At 39.0% G+C, this 12,244-nt stretch overlaps 1 long non-coding RNA gene across 3 annotated transcripts in view; it reads left to right on the forward strand.

Moving 5' to 3' along the window:
- The window catches only part of LOC308555697, a 49,189-nt gene that overhangs the window by 20,243 nt on the left and 16,702 nt on the right, over positions 1-12,244 (forward strand). For all 3 annotated transcript variants that reach the window (XR_013998583.1, XR_013998584.1, XR_013998585.1), the window contains 2 exons: positions 129-335; positions 9,620-9,799. This is a non-coding gene — a long non-coding RNA (uncharacterized lncRNA). The remainder of the gene's footprint in view (positions 1-128; positions 336-9,619; positions 9,800-12,244) is intronic.

The following is a 12,244-nucleotide window of genomic DNA, read 5'->3' on the forward strand; positions in this document are numbered from 1 at the left end:
CTCGGGCATGGTCCTCTAGAGCTATTCCCACTCGAGACTCAAACCTACTCATGTTTCTGAGCCTATGCCTCAAACTAGGACAGGTTCTTCTAGGTGGCTGACCTCATGTCCACTTTTTCTCCTTCAAGAACTCCTCCTGGCAGGAATTCCAATCACGCTTGAACAGAGTTTTCAGAGGCTGCTACCTCCTCAGCATACCTGGCCACTTGCTCCATTCTCTGCAGATTTCAGTTCTGCCACATCATGGGCTCCTACCAACTGAGTAACCTGGGTCAGCAGCTGGTCTCCACACCAACTCCCATTACTCGTGGGCATGCCGTTTGCTAAGACTTGCCGTAAGTTATTCCTGTTTATTCTGTTTCTGACTGGTATTTAATCTGTAGAAATTAAATGGTTCTTCTTCCACCTCTATCAGGATTTAGATCCAGATCTGGAAATATTCTCTCCCTGGCAGGTCCTAAGCCTTTCCACTTCCTTTGAGAAATTTCCGGAATCCCATTTCCTTCACATATCTTCTCTTGGAGGAGCACAATATAGTCCTGGATCCAGCCTCTCCAAACCCAGAATTCCTCAGAGCCCTCCTTCCCTGACCTCCATCTAGAGACCCTCAGCCTCTGGCAGGCCCTGAGATTGGGATGGGTTGCTTAGATGTTCCTTTGTCCTCAGTGTTGTGGTTTTTCATTTAGAAATTCCCCAACATCAAAAATAACGTCTTTGTTATCCAGTTCCTAGCACAAGGTCATGCATAGAGAAACACTTAAAACAGTCTTTGTATGAAGATTGAGCCAGATGTAAATTCAGGAAAAACAAATAAAAATTTTTAAGTGTGATATTTTTTAATACCTAACAAGTGAACAGTATTTTGCCTTGGGTTAATATTAGGAGGCTCAGGGAGCAGATTCACACAGCTATGATATACTCCTTAATGCTTAGAAGCCAAAAGTAATTTAAAAACATACAGACAATAAGTTATATGAGTTAGAGAGAGAAGAATCACAGGCCCAACCACATTCCTATGTAATGTTGAGTGTTCTCTGTGCTGTAAAGATAGTAATATCTTAGGATCTATTACTAGTGGTATTCCTTTGTGTCTATACAGCCCTAAAGGTGTAAGAAAAATTATGTCACTGGATAGGAGCTAGGTTCACTAAATAAACGTTTAAGGAATATTAAACATGAGTGGAATGATAAAGATAATCTAATTCAGCTCCCTGATTTTATACTCATGGACTCTGAGGTAAAGAGACTTGTTTGTGTAGGACACCCAACTAGTTAGTGGGTCAGTGAGTCTTCTGACGCCTAGGCCCGTATCCTTCTAACATGCTATGTGGATGTGGGGAGTAAGCCTGCTGATTCTCCTCAAGCTTCAGGCTTATCAGGAGGTCAGGAAGGACTTTTGAGGATCTATATGAAGGAGAAAAAAAATCCCAAAATGCAGACTAAAGTTTTATGAACACGGATATTCATCAGAGGCTGTTTTTAATAGCCAGAAAATTAGAAATTATCTAAATTCCAAGAATAAAGAGAATAGTTAAGTAAATAAAGAACAATGGAATGATAAAATAATGCACAATGAAATGTTATGTAGTCATTCAAAGTATTCTTAAAAATTTCATACCGTGGGGAAAAGCAGGATACTAAATCTATGTGTATATTATTTCACCTATGTAGACATAAATATAAACAGAGAAAAAAATACAGACAAAAGCATACTAAAATGCTAACTCTGGTTATAGTATCTTTGGGTGCTGGAATTAGGTGGTGGTTTTAATTAAAAAAAAAAAAAAAAGTTTTATACTTTTCATAGTGATTTTCCAATAGGAAAAACTTCTAAACAGAAACAAGTAAGATGATCTAAAATGTATTAGTTAATCAAAAGCTATAAATTCTACATAAAAGATAGTTTTCGATGTTTCAGCATTAGTCTTTGACTAATAGAGGGTGCACATCGGGAGAATCCAGACTTTTTATCATTGCGATGTGCTGCTGTGGATACTTTTGTCATGCAAAATACCAAGGAGGTAACATCAGAAAATATCTGGTTTTATAGCTAATTTGTGACCCTGAGAAGAAAACTCAGTTTTTCTGTTTTTGTTTTTATTCTAGACCCAGCATTATTTTTCCCATTATTTAAAATTTATTTGTAAACCACAGGTTACCTTGATTTTGCTTTGTGAGGCAGTATAAAAATAATGGTCCTAATGAGTTTAGGTCCTCCAAGAAGCAGATGCCAAAGTGGGGTTAGATGTGCGAGAGAGGGTAGCAGCTGTGAAAAGTAAAGGGGGAGAGAACAGGCGTAGGCAGAAAGAGCTCTTGGAGGGAACAAGGGCCCTCGGACCCCTTGGAAGTGGAGAAGGAAGGGAGGTTGGTAGTAATAGTCTCAGACTGCAGTGCAGTCCCAAGAGAGGTTCAGCCAAGGCAACGGGGAGTGGAGCCAAGTTACCCGTTGAAGGAGTTTCCTGCTGCACAGGAATAGGACCACACTTGTACCTGCATCATGCTCAGTCACTGACTGGGAGCAACCTGTGGAAGTTGTGACTTTGTTATAAATATGGTGTCAGAGGGGCAGCGACCAGGACCTTAGTCAGTTATGCTCATCACAGTGGCTGTCTGAACAGCACAAGTTCAGGGCTGCCATGGTCACGAAGATGCACATTATAAGAAGATGGATAGATGAATGGTTCCCTAAGTCTTTGAAACACAGAATGAGTGACCTTGACTTTTTCTTGAAGTTTATCAAACAGGCAGATGGGCCAAGAGGCAATGCCTAAAGCAACGTGGAGTGAAGCACATTTGAATTCGTGGGCTGATAAAGCATACCACTTTCTAATTGCCTCACAGAGACAGAAATTTTTAACTTCCCTAGATGAACTCTGGCTGGGGACAGGCAGCTCATCTATTCTGCCCTACTTTGTTTTTGATTTTGCTAATTCTCTGTTTCAGGTAAATATAATGAAGATAATAATATGTTGTAAATGAGACACCCATTCAGAAATTTTCAGTGTTTCCTTTGAAGTATTGGCTCAACAGAGACTATAATTACTGAAAAGCAGAAATGTAAAGCTGTCATACTGAAGTGTTTCCTCTGTTTCTCTGAGGCATTTAATCAATTCAGCCAAAGCAATCAACAAAACCAGTTGTTTATTGCTCTACATTCCAAATTGCCTAATGACTAACTGGGTTTCTTCAGATTTAATTGACTGCATGTCAAACTGCTGTGATAACATAAACCAGCATGCCCAAATGGCTACGCTGACAAGATTGCAGAGAATTTGCTATAGCTAATATTAAAGAGTAAAATTCCTTTCAATTATTTAATACTTGAAACAAAAACACTATTAAGCCCTAGCCGGTTTGCTCAGGGGTTAGAGCATTGGCCCGAGGACTGAAGGGTCCCAGGTTCGATTCTGGCCAAGGGCGCGTACCTTGGTTGCAGGCTTGATCCCCGGCCTGGTCGGGGCAAGTGGGGGAGGCAATTAATGGATGTGTCTCTCTCACATCAATGTTTCTATCTCTCCCTTCCACTCTCTCTGAAAAGCAATGGAAAAAATATCCTCGGGTGAGCATTAAAACACACACACACAAAAACCACTATTAAGTTGATAAGTGGTCAAAATAGCCATGAAGCATGGATAACATAAGTGCTTATTAATTTTTAAAACTACCTTGCAATAACTGAGGGGTGACTATTTTAAATCTTTGTCTCTGGGATCTTCATCAGTGTGTCTTGGAGTTTCCAGGATAGAACAAACCCTCTACGTCCTACTCATGGTATGAATTCAATGACTATATAGTTCTCTTAGTCTTATGCTATTGTGGTAAGAACATTTAACATAAGATCTACCCTCTTAATACAATTTTAAGTGTATAGCACACTATTGTGTACTATAGATACAATGTTGTTCAGCAGATCTCTAAAGCTTGTTCACCTTACTTAACTGAAACTTTGTGCCTGTAGATTAGCAACTCCCCATTTCTCCTGCTCCCCAGTCCCTGGCAACCACCATTCTTCTCTCTAATTTTGTGAACTTGACTATTTTAAATTCTTTTTTTTTTTCTATTTTAAATTCTTAACGTAAGTAGAATCATGCAGTATTTGTGGTTTGTGATTGGCTTATGTCACTTAGCATAGTGTCCTCAAGTTTCCTCCATGTTGTCACATATTGCAGAATTTTCTTCTTTTTTAAGGTTTCGAACATTCCATTGTGTGTGTGTGTGTGTGTGTGTATCGCATTCTCTTTATCCTTTCATCTGTTGATGGACGTTTAGGTTATTTCCATATCTTGGCTGCAATGAACATGGAAGTGCTAGTATCTCTTCAAGATCCTGAGTTCAATTCTTTTGGATAAATTCCCAGAAGTAGGATTGCGAGATTATATGGTAATTTTATTTTTAATTATTTTGAGTAATTTCCATATGGTTTTCCATAGTGGCTGCACTATTTTTTATTTCCACCAACACTGTACAAAGATTCAGATTTCTCCACATTCTTGCCAATACTTGCTGTCTTTTGTTGTTTTGATAATAACCATCCTGACAGATGTGAGGTGACATTTCACTGTGGTTTTCATTTGCATTTTCCTGATGATTAATGATATTAAGCACTTTTTCATATACTTGTTGGCCATTTATATGTCATCTTTGGAGAAATGTCTATTCCAGGTCTTAGCCCATTTTTTAAAATTGGGGTATTTTTTGTTGTTTTGGGGCTTTTTTGGGGGGGGAGGCAGGGTGTTGTTTTTGTTTTGTTTTGTTTTACTATTGAGTTATAGGAGTTCCTTATATATTTTGGAGATTAACCCTTTGTCAGATATGTGGTTTATAAATATTTTTTCTATTTCTGTAAAAAAATGCCAATGGGATTTTGATAGGGATTGCAATGAATCTGTAAATTGCTTTGAATAGCCTGGACATTTAAACAACATTAAGTCTTCCAATTCATGAACACAGGATGTCTCAGCATTTGGGTCTTTCATCAGTGTTCTGTCGTTTCAGTATACAAGTCTTTCACCTCCTTGGTTAAATTTATTTATAAATGTTTTATTCTTTTTGGTACTATTATAAATGAGATTCTTTCTTAATTTTCAATGTTTTTGTTGTTAGTGTATAGAAACACAACTGTATTTTGTATATTGATTTTATATTCTGCAAGTTTACTGAATTAGTTTGTTAGTTATATTTTCCTGTGGAGTCTTTAGGGTTATTTATAGGGTGTCCCCCCAAAAATGTATACATACACTTTGAATTATAAAAGCAGTGTTAAAACTAGTTATAAAACCAGCTGTTAAAGTTTGTATACGTTTTGGAGGGGACACCTGGTATATATAAGATCATGTCATCTGCAAACAGAGACAGTTTTACTGCTTCCTTTCTGATTTGGATGTCTTTTCTTTTTCTTGCCTGATTGCTCTGGCTAGACTTCAGTGCTATGTTGAATAGAAATGTCAAGAACAGACATCCTTGCCTTGTTCCTGAGCTTAGTTTTCAGGTTTTCACCACCGAATATGATTTTAGCTGTGGTCTTCTTGTATTTGGCTTTGATTTCGATGACTACTTGATTTGATTCGTGTTACTCCAGAAAGAGAAAGAAAAAACCCCAGACTATTTTAGTCTGTGATTCATTCTATAAATGCAGTTCCTGAACCAGCATACATCCCGGAACTTATTATAAATGCAAATCTTACAGGGCCACCCCAAACCTACTGAAGCCTAAACTTTGAGGATGGGGCCAGCAATTTGTGTTCCAACAAACCATCCAGTACATGCCAGGAGGAAGTCTGGCTAATATCATTTCTTCTAGTTTATTCTTCACAAAAGTATTCTATGGCATATTAAAATGCATTATATGACACAGGGGTTCCTTATTTGAATAAGTCTAGGAAATCCTGGGCTAAAAAAGTTAAGTAGAGACCATGGGCTATGCCCCCTCACAGAGGTTCCATACAGGTCATTTCTCCTGATCTTTCACTATATGCAGCACTTGCTCATGCCCACAAATAGCCCACCCCATATTATGTCTCCCAAGAGCCTAGTTTCCCACCTCTCTCAGCCATTCAGTGAGAGAAAGCAAGAGAGAGAGAGAGAGAGAGAGAGAGTTCTCTTTCCCTCAGTCCAAAGCCTACCTCTCTTTTTTCCATTCTAGTCTGACTGACAGGTGGAAAACACAATGTGGTTTGATAACCCACCCCTTCTCCTGCAAGGCAATCCCAGTAATTAATGGGTGACTATTAACCAAAGTCTAGGTTACTCAGTCCTTAATAACTACCCTTTGGGGACACATTCAGTACAGTTCAAATCCATATTTAGAAAAAAGACATTTTTCTGCAAGGACACAATATGGCTAAAGACATATCTAATTCCTGTTTCTCAACTGAATGAAAACATCTCAGTCTGAGGCATCTATATTTGTGTTGTTTCAGTGGTTCAAGGGTTTCCCAAAATTAATGTGGAGTTATTTGCTTTACATATATCTGCAGTGCAAAACCTAACATGAGCTTGTCCACAGAATAGATTCCAACTTCTATTTTAACATCCAGAAATTAGCTATGGACTCCCAGATGGCAGCTTTTCAGTTTCAGCAACTTAAAATTCAGACTCCCTCCAGCAACAGAAAGAAATGGCAGGGAACTTAAATACATTGATTTTTCCCTGATACAGGGGCTGCTCAACAAGACTTGAATAAGAGAGTCCAAATTGCTTTTTCACTTATGAAAAAATTAATATACTTCAACGCTTTTAAATTTTAGTTTGTTTCATTTTTGGTTCAATACTGTGGCCCAAAGAGCAAGAGGATAGCAAGCAGAAAAAGGATTATTTCAGCCTCTAAAGAAAACGGTATTGCATTTCCTGTCTGCCTTTGCTTGGGTCAAGATCTACCTCCACAAAATGAACTACAAACATCTAATGGCCATGTAGGGAAGAAGCCTTCCAAAGCCAGAAGCCTTCCAAAACCAGAACCCTAATGAAAGCTGATAAAATTTGTGTGAGATGAAACTTGGAGATTAACTCCAGGACAACTTCAGATTTAAAACTGCTTAAAGGAAAATACCAAATTATGCCAAGCTGCTTGTGCCCAGGCGCCGAAACGAGAACAGTTCAGTTCCGAAGGAGAAAGGCCATTAATTTAAGGGTTGTTGGCATGGCAAACAATGGGTGACGTCTCGTCCCTTTGTATCCTATAATAAGTGTGTGTCACCCTAGCTTCTCCTCCAGCTCCTCTGACTCAAGTTCACGCATTGTTAAAAACTTATTAAAATGCATTGAATGAGAGCACTGTGAAGCAAAAATAGAGGCAGTTTTTGATTACAAGCCAAGTAATTTTGGCTTTTTTTCCCAATGTAAATGTAAACAACAGTCAGACACCCATAGAGACAAGTGGAAAATTATTCATAAAGGGGGGATGATGACTGAGGTTCTCAGAACAGTTAAAACAGCAGGAAATTAACTCACTGACATGTTGTCTGTGGAGGGCTGTTCTTTCACTTAGTGTCATGTCACATGAACAGACACCTCATTTCATGTTGTCCATTACTAAACAAAAAACTCTTGTGTAAATTACAGTAATTAAAACCCAGGTCTTTCTAAGCAAAATATTCAGCTTTCCGCGTGGGCTGCTTGTTCTTTCTCCATGAAAAAAGGAGAGGAAGGTATAGAGTAATTGTCCTGAAAGTTCGGAGGTCAGGTCTTAGAAAGTGATCATTGGTAAAGCAGTCATACCTATTAAATAAGGGGTGTGGGGCACCAGAAACTCCTATTGGAGTTAGAAGAGCATGAATCTAGGGAGATGGCAGCAGTAAGAACATAACTGGATTTTAAATGTGCTAAATAAATGTATGTTAAAGATTTTGTTTTGATTGGATGAGGGGTTACAGCTTCTAATTAATCTTTGAAGCAAATCAGGAGATCAAAGTTTTAGCTGTCTCAGAGACTATAGATGCTTCCCAGTAGCTATCCTCCCCATCTTCTTAGTCATAATATTCGTAGTTAGATACATAGCTTCCCAGTTTGTCTACATATCTGAGGCTCCCTTATAAGCCAAGTGTGACCTTTCACGAACTTCTGATAAAAGGGACACGAGGAAAGTGACATGTGCATCTTCCAGTCTGTGTCCATGCCCTTCAGTGCCCCTTCCCCCTCTCCAGGGGGCTGAAATGTGAATGAGGAGGTAGGTACAGGTGACACCTTCGTGATGAGGGCCAAGTAAATAGAAATCTGGGTTCTGATACCGTGGTGTTGTCAAAGCAGCCGCTGACCTCTCATACATAATCAAAAAAATAAATTATTTTGTTTAAGTCGTGTTGTTCAAACTACCTTTCCTAGAAGTTGAATGCATATTCTGTTAACGAAAGGTATGTTTGTTAAACACCTGGCCGGGTAGCTCAGTGGGTTGGAGCATTGCCAAGGCTGTAGGTTAGATCCCCTACACATACGAGAATCAACCACTGAATGCATGAGTAAGTGGAACAACAAATCAGTGTTTCTCTCTCTCTCTAAAACATCAGTCAATAAAAAAATGTAAAAAAGGAAGGATATAAAACTTCTAATCCTCTACAACAAGGGTTGGCAAATTATGGCCACAGGCCAAAATCTGCGTTGCTGCTTGTTCTGTAAACAAAGTTTTATTGAAACACAGCCATGTTCATTCATTTATGTGTTGTCTCTGGCTGCTTCCACACTGTAACATCAGAAGTGAGGAGTTGTGACAAAGACTGATTGACCTACAGACTCTTAAAATACTTTTTATCTGGCCCATAACAGAGAAAGTGTCCCTGCTGTAGAGGGAAAGAAAAGGAAAACCTAGTCCTCCAGTGCAAGTCAGGAATGAGGGAGAAACAGCAGCAAATAGGAAATCATGAAAAAGAGAATTTAGAATAGAAAGCCAGGAATATGACTAAATGTACCGGTGGTTAAAATAATGTGAGTGGGCTAAAAGTCCTCCACTAAATATGTTAACATTTGTCAGGTAAGGCAAGTTAAGCCTTGAGTTGTTAGGAAATTTGGGGCATTCACATAAAAAATAAGAGAATTTCAGAGGAGCAACAGCAGAAGGGATTTGGTATGGGTAGAATATTCCAAGACATTCTGCGTGTAAAATTGCAAGTAGTTGTTAGTAAGCCAGGAGAATCAGTAATCATTTCAGCTGAAAAGAAAGAGACTGAGAGGAAGGCAGTCTCATTTTTTCAGTGATCCCCAGAACCCTTGGTGAAATATTCTCAGAGCAGGGTGGCTATAAGAAAGGCAGGAGTGATGGAAAAGTCAGGTCTACCAAAAACACAGGCCAACTTCAATGAAATGGCATCAAGTGCTTGGAGATAATTTAATTAGTACAGACTGTCTACCATTCCCTTACATTTTAATTTTTATTAAAATGTATTTAATTTTTATTAAAATTGTATGCTTACGTATCTTACGGAGCTCTTACCACTGGAGAAATACAGAGAAGAAACCATGATTCCAGTGATAAGGAGAAGCACATCCTCTGGGATTACCCAAGGGTGGAAATTGTGAGGAAGCCCCCATTCTTTGGGCTTTTCTGGGGTTATTCTGTTTCTGTGCTGCCTGAAGGAACAGGCTAGCCTTCTTGACGCTCACTCTTGTCTTGGTCATGCCTTCTTTCCAGGGCACTTGACTAGACTTCCTTCTAATGCGGGCGCCTGTTGCGATGTCATCTCCCCAGCCTCAACCACTTCCAGAAAAGATTCTACAAACTCCCTAATCATCTACGGGGCCAAATAAGAGGATGCTGACATGAGATGAACAGCTGCTGGGGCAGGCACGCGGCGGCAATGAAGACGTAGAGGTAAGGCCTAGACTCCCCACTCATATTTCCTTAGAACGACGAGTCTTCCAAAGTTGTGATAGAGTAACATTCTTTAAATCCGGTATCAGGGTGAATTCTTACTGGGTGCTAGAGGTTATACTTTGAAGAACTTGTCTTATTATGAGTTCATTCAATAAATATGTCCTAAGTGTCACCTGTAAGGTATTGTATTAGTTAATGAGGACATCAGGGTGGATAAAATGTGTCCACTGATGTTGATTAATTTACATCTAATAGAAAGACAAAAGTTCAAGGATAAAACTCCCTCCATTCTCCCCCCACCACTTTCCCTTATTGCACAAATATGTATAACAGTGTATCAACTATTGGTCATGGCATTTAGATCTACAGTTATTACAATACTTAGGTTGGAGTGGACCCTAAAAACCATGGGCTCATGTCTGCTCCTAGAATCAGCTGTCTTTGAAAGCAAGGGGGGAGAAAATCAGGGTCTCATGCTAAATCTTTTATAAGCTAAACCTGTTTTGCTGGTATTTTTGCGTTATCAAAATTTAGAGATAGAGGGAAAATTTAGTCTGAGTTTTAAAAATCAATTCTGTGTCCCTTGACTTCAGTATTTAATTTATGCTACTTTTTTGAAACCAGTTCTAATATTTTCTTATTCCCAACAAATACTGCTTGAGTAATATACTAATGAAAAATCACAACATTGCAGTATGGAAGTGACTTGAGCTCACTTTTCCAATGTTTTGGAGAGTTTTCATTTATTTGTTTCTGGATTTTGAACGACCTTCTGAAACAGACAAAAATCCCCCAAAACTCTACTTTCAAACTTCCAGTGAAAGGAAGGAAAGTTAATGAAGAAGCTTTGGGACAGTTTTCCTGCCTCAGCAGTTTTGAGACAACGGTTTCATTTACCATTTTCAGAGTCATATCTTGCCCACAACAAATTTTTTTATGCATAATAGAACCGAATGATAGTCATTTAAATTAAGATGGTTGTCCCTCTCTGTCAACTGTCAAACTTTGTCATCAAAGTGTTGCATGCTCTAAGGATGGCCGTGGGCAAAATTACCAAGGCAGTATAGTTTCTTTGACCCTCTCACTTCTTCTTTCCATCTCCTCCTCTTTTCCTAGTTACCCTTCCCCCTTCTTTAATATGATCATTGCCAGCCTTAACCCCATACAGCTCAGTTGACCCCAGGGTCAGCTTTCTTTGCAACTCGTTCCTATCAAAATGTAGCTCTTTATGTTACATTCCCTTAGAGCCCTTCTTTTCTAGACCTTTCTGGAGCTAATCTGCTCACACATATTGAGCTAATGCCTTTTACCTGTTAAATGTTTGTTGTTGTTTTTTTTAAAATATATCTTTATTGATTTCAGAGAGAGGAAAGGAGAGGGAGAGAGAGAGATAGAAACATCAATGATGACAGAGTCATTGATCGGCTGCCTCCTGCACGCCCCCAGCTGGGGATCGAGCCTGCAACCCGGGCATGTGCCCTGACCGGGAATTGAACCCGTCTCCTGGATCTTAGGTTGACGCTCAACTGCTGAGCCACGCCCGGCCAGGCTGTTAAATGTTTTAAAGCATTACCTTGGTGGCTTCACTGAGTTTTATTTTGAGGCTATAACCTTAGACTTCATCAGAGGTTGATATAATAAATGGCTATGTGGAAAATGATTTTGCATCTTTCCCTAAATGACTGTTGAAAAATAAGTTCATTCTGCTGTTTCCTACACATAAGGGTCACTTTTAAGAATTTAGTATCAGTACGAAAAACTGGTGTCATTTCTTTTAACAGGTAATAATCATATAATGAACCATAAGAAAAGTTTCATTTGACTGGCCTCAGGAAACTTGGAGCTCAGTTAATATGGAAGCACAGTTTAGGTTTGGGGCATATTTTATTTATTCTTTTCTGTGGCCTCTATACTAATAATCTTAGGTGAAATGTATTTTTATTTTATTTTCTTATAGGCCACCTCATGTTTTCCTAGAAGTTAGCAGAATATAAAATGTAAATTTGATTATAAAATGTCATTCTTCCCAGAAGCCTGTGGAAGCAAATGACTTAACACAAGGCAGTGGTTATGATAACCTGGGACATGACATGGCTTTGGAGGAGAATATTCTGGACTGGTGGTCTTTCAGTGTCCCCCAAATCACACTCTCCTTTTACAAGCCCACCCTTTGGCCTGCCTGTTTTGACTGTGTCAGGAAGAGAGAATTCGGTGAAAGCCTGCCAGCAGCTGGGGTAGTTGCCTTAAGAGAGCGATTCAAGATGAATGTGAAAAGCATGCCAATTTATAATCTATTCTAGCTTGGAAGGTTATTCAGGAAGAGCCTGTGAGGGGAGGAGATGGAAGAGGAATTTATCAACAAACTCCTCTGATATAAATATTCAAACCTAGTTTTCATTGGTCTGAATGCTATTTTTGCATCTAAAATCATGCCCTGTGGGG

Source organism: Miniopterus schreibersii (genome assembly GCF_964146895.1).
Source record: "Miniopterus schreibersii genome assembly, chromosome: 1".
Lineage (NCBI taxonomy): Eukaryota > Metazoa > Chordata > Mammalia > Chiroptera > Miniopteridae > Miniopterus > Miniopterus schreibersii.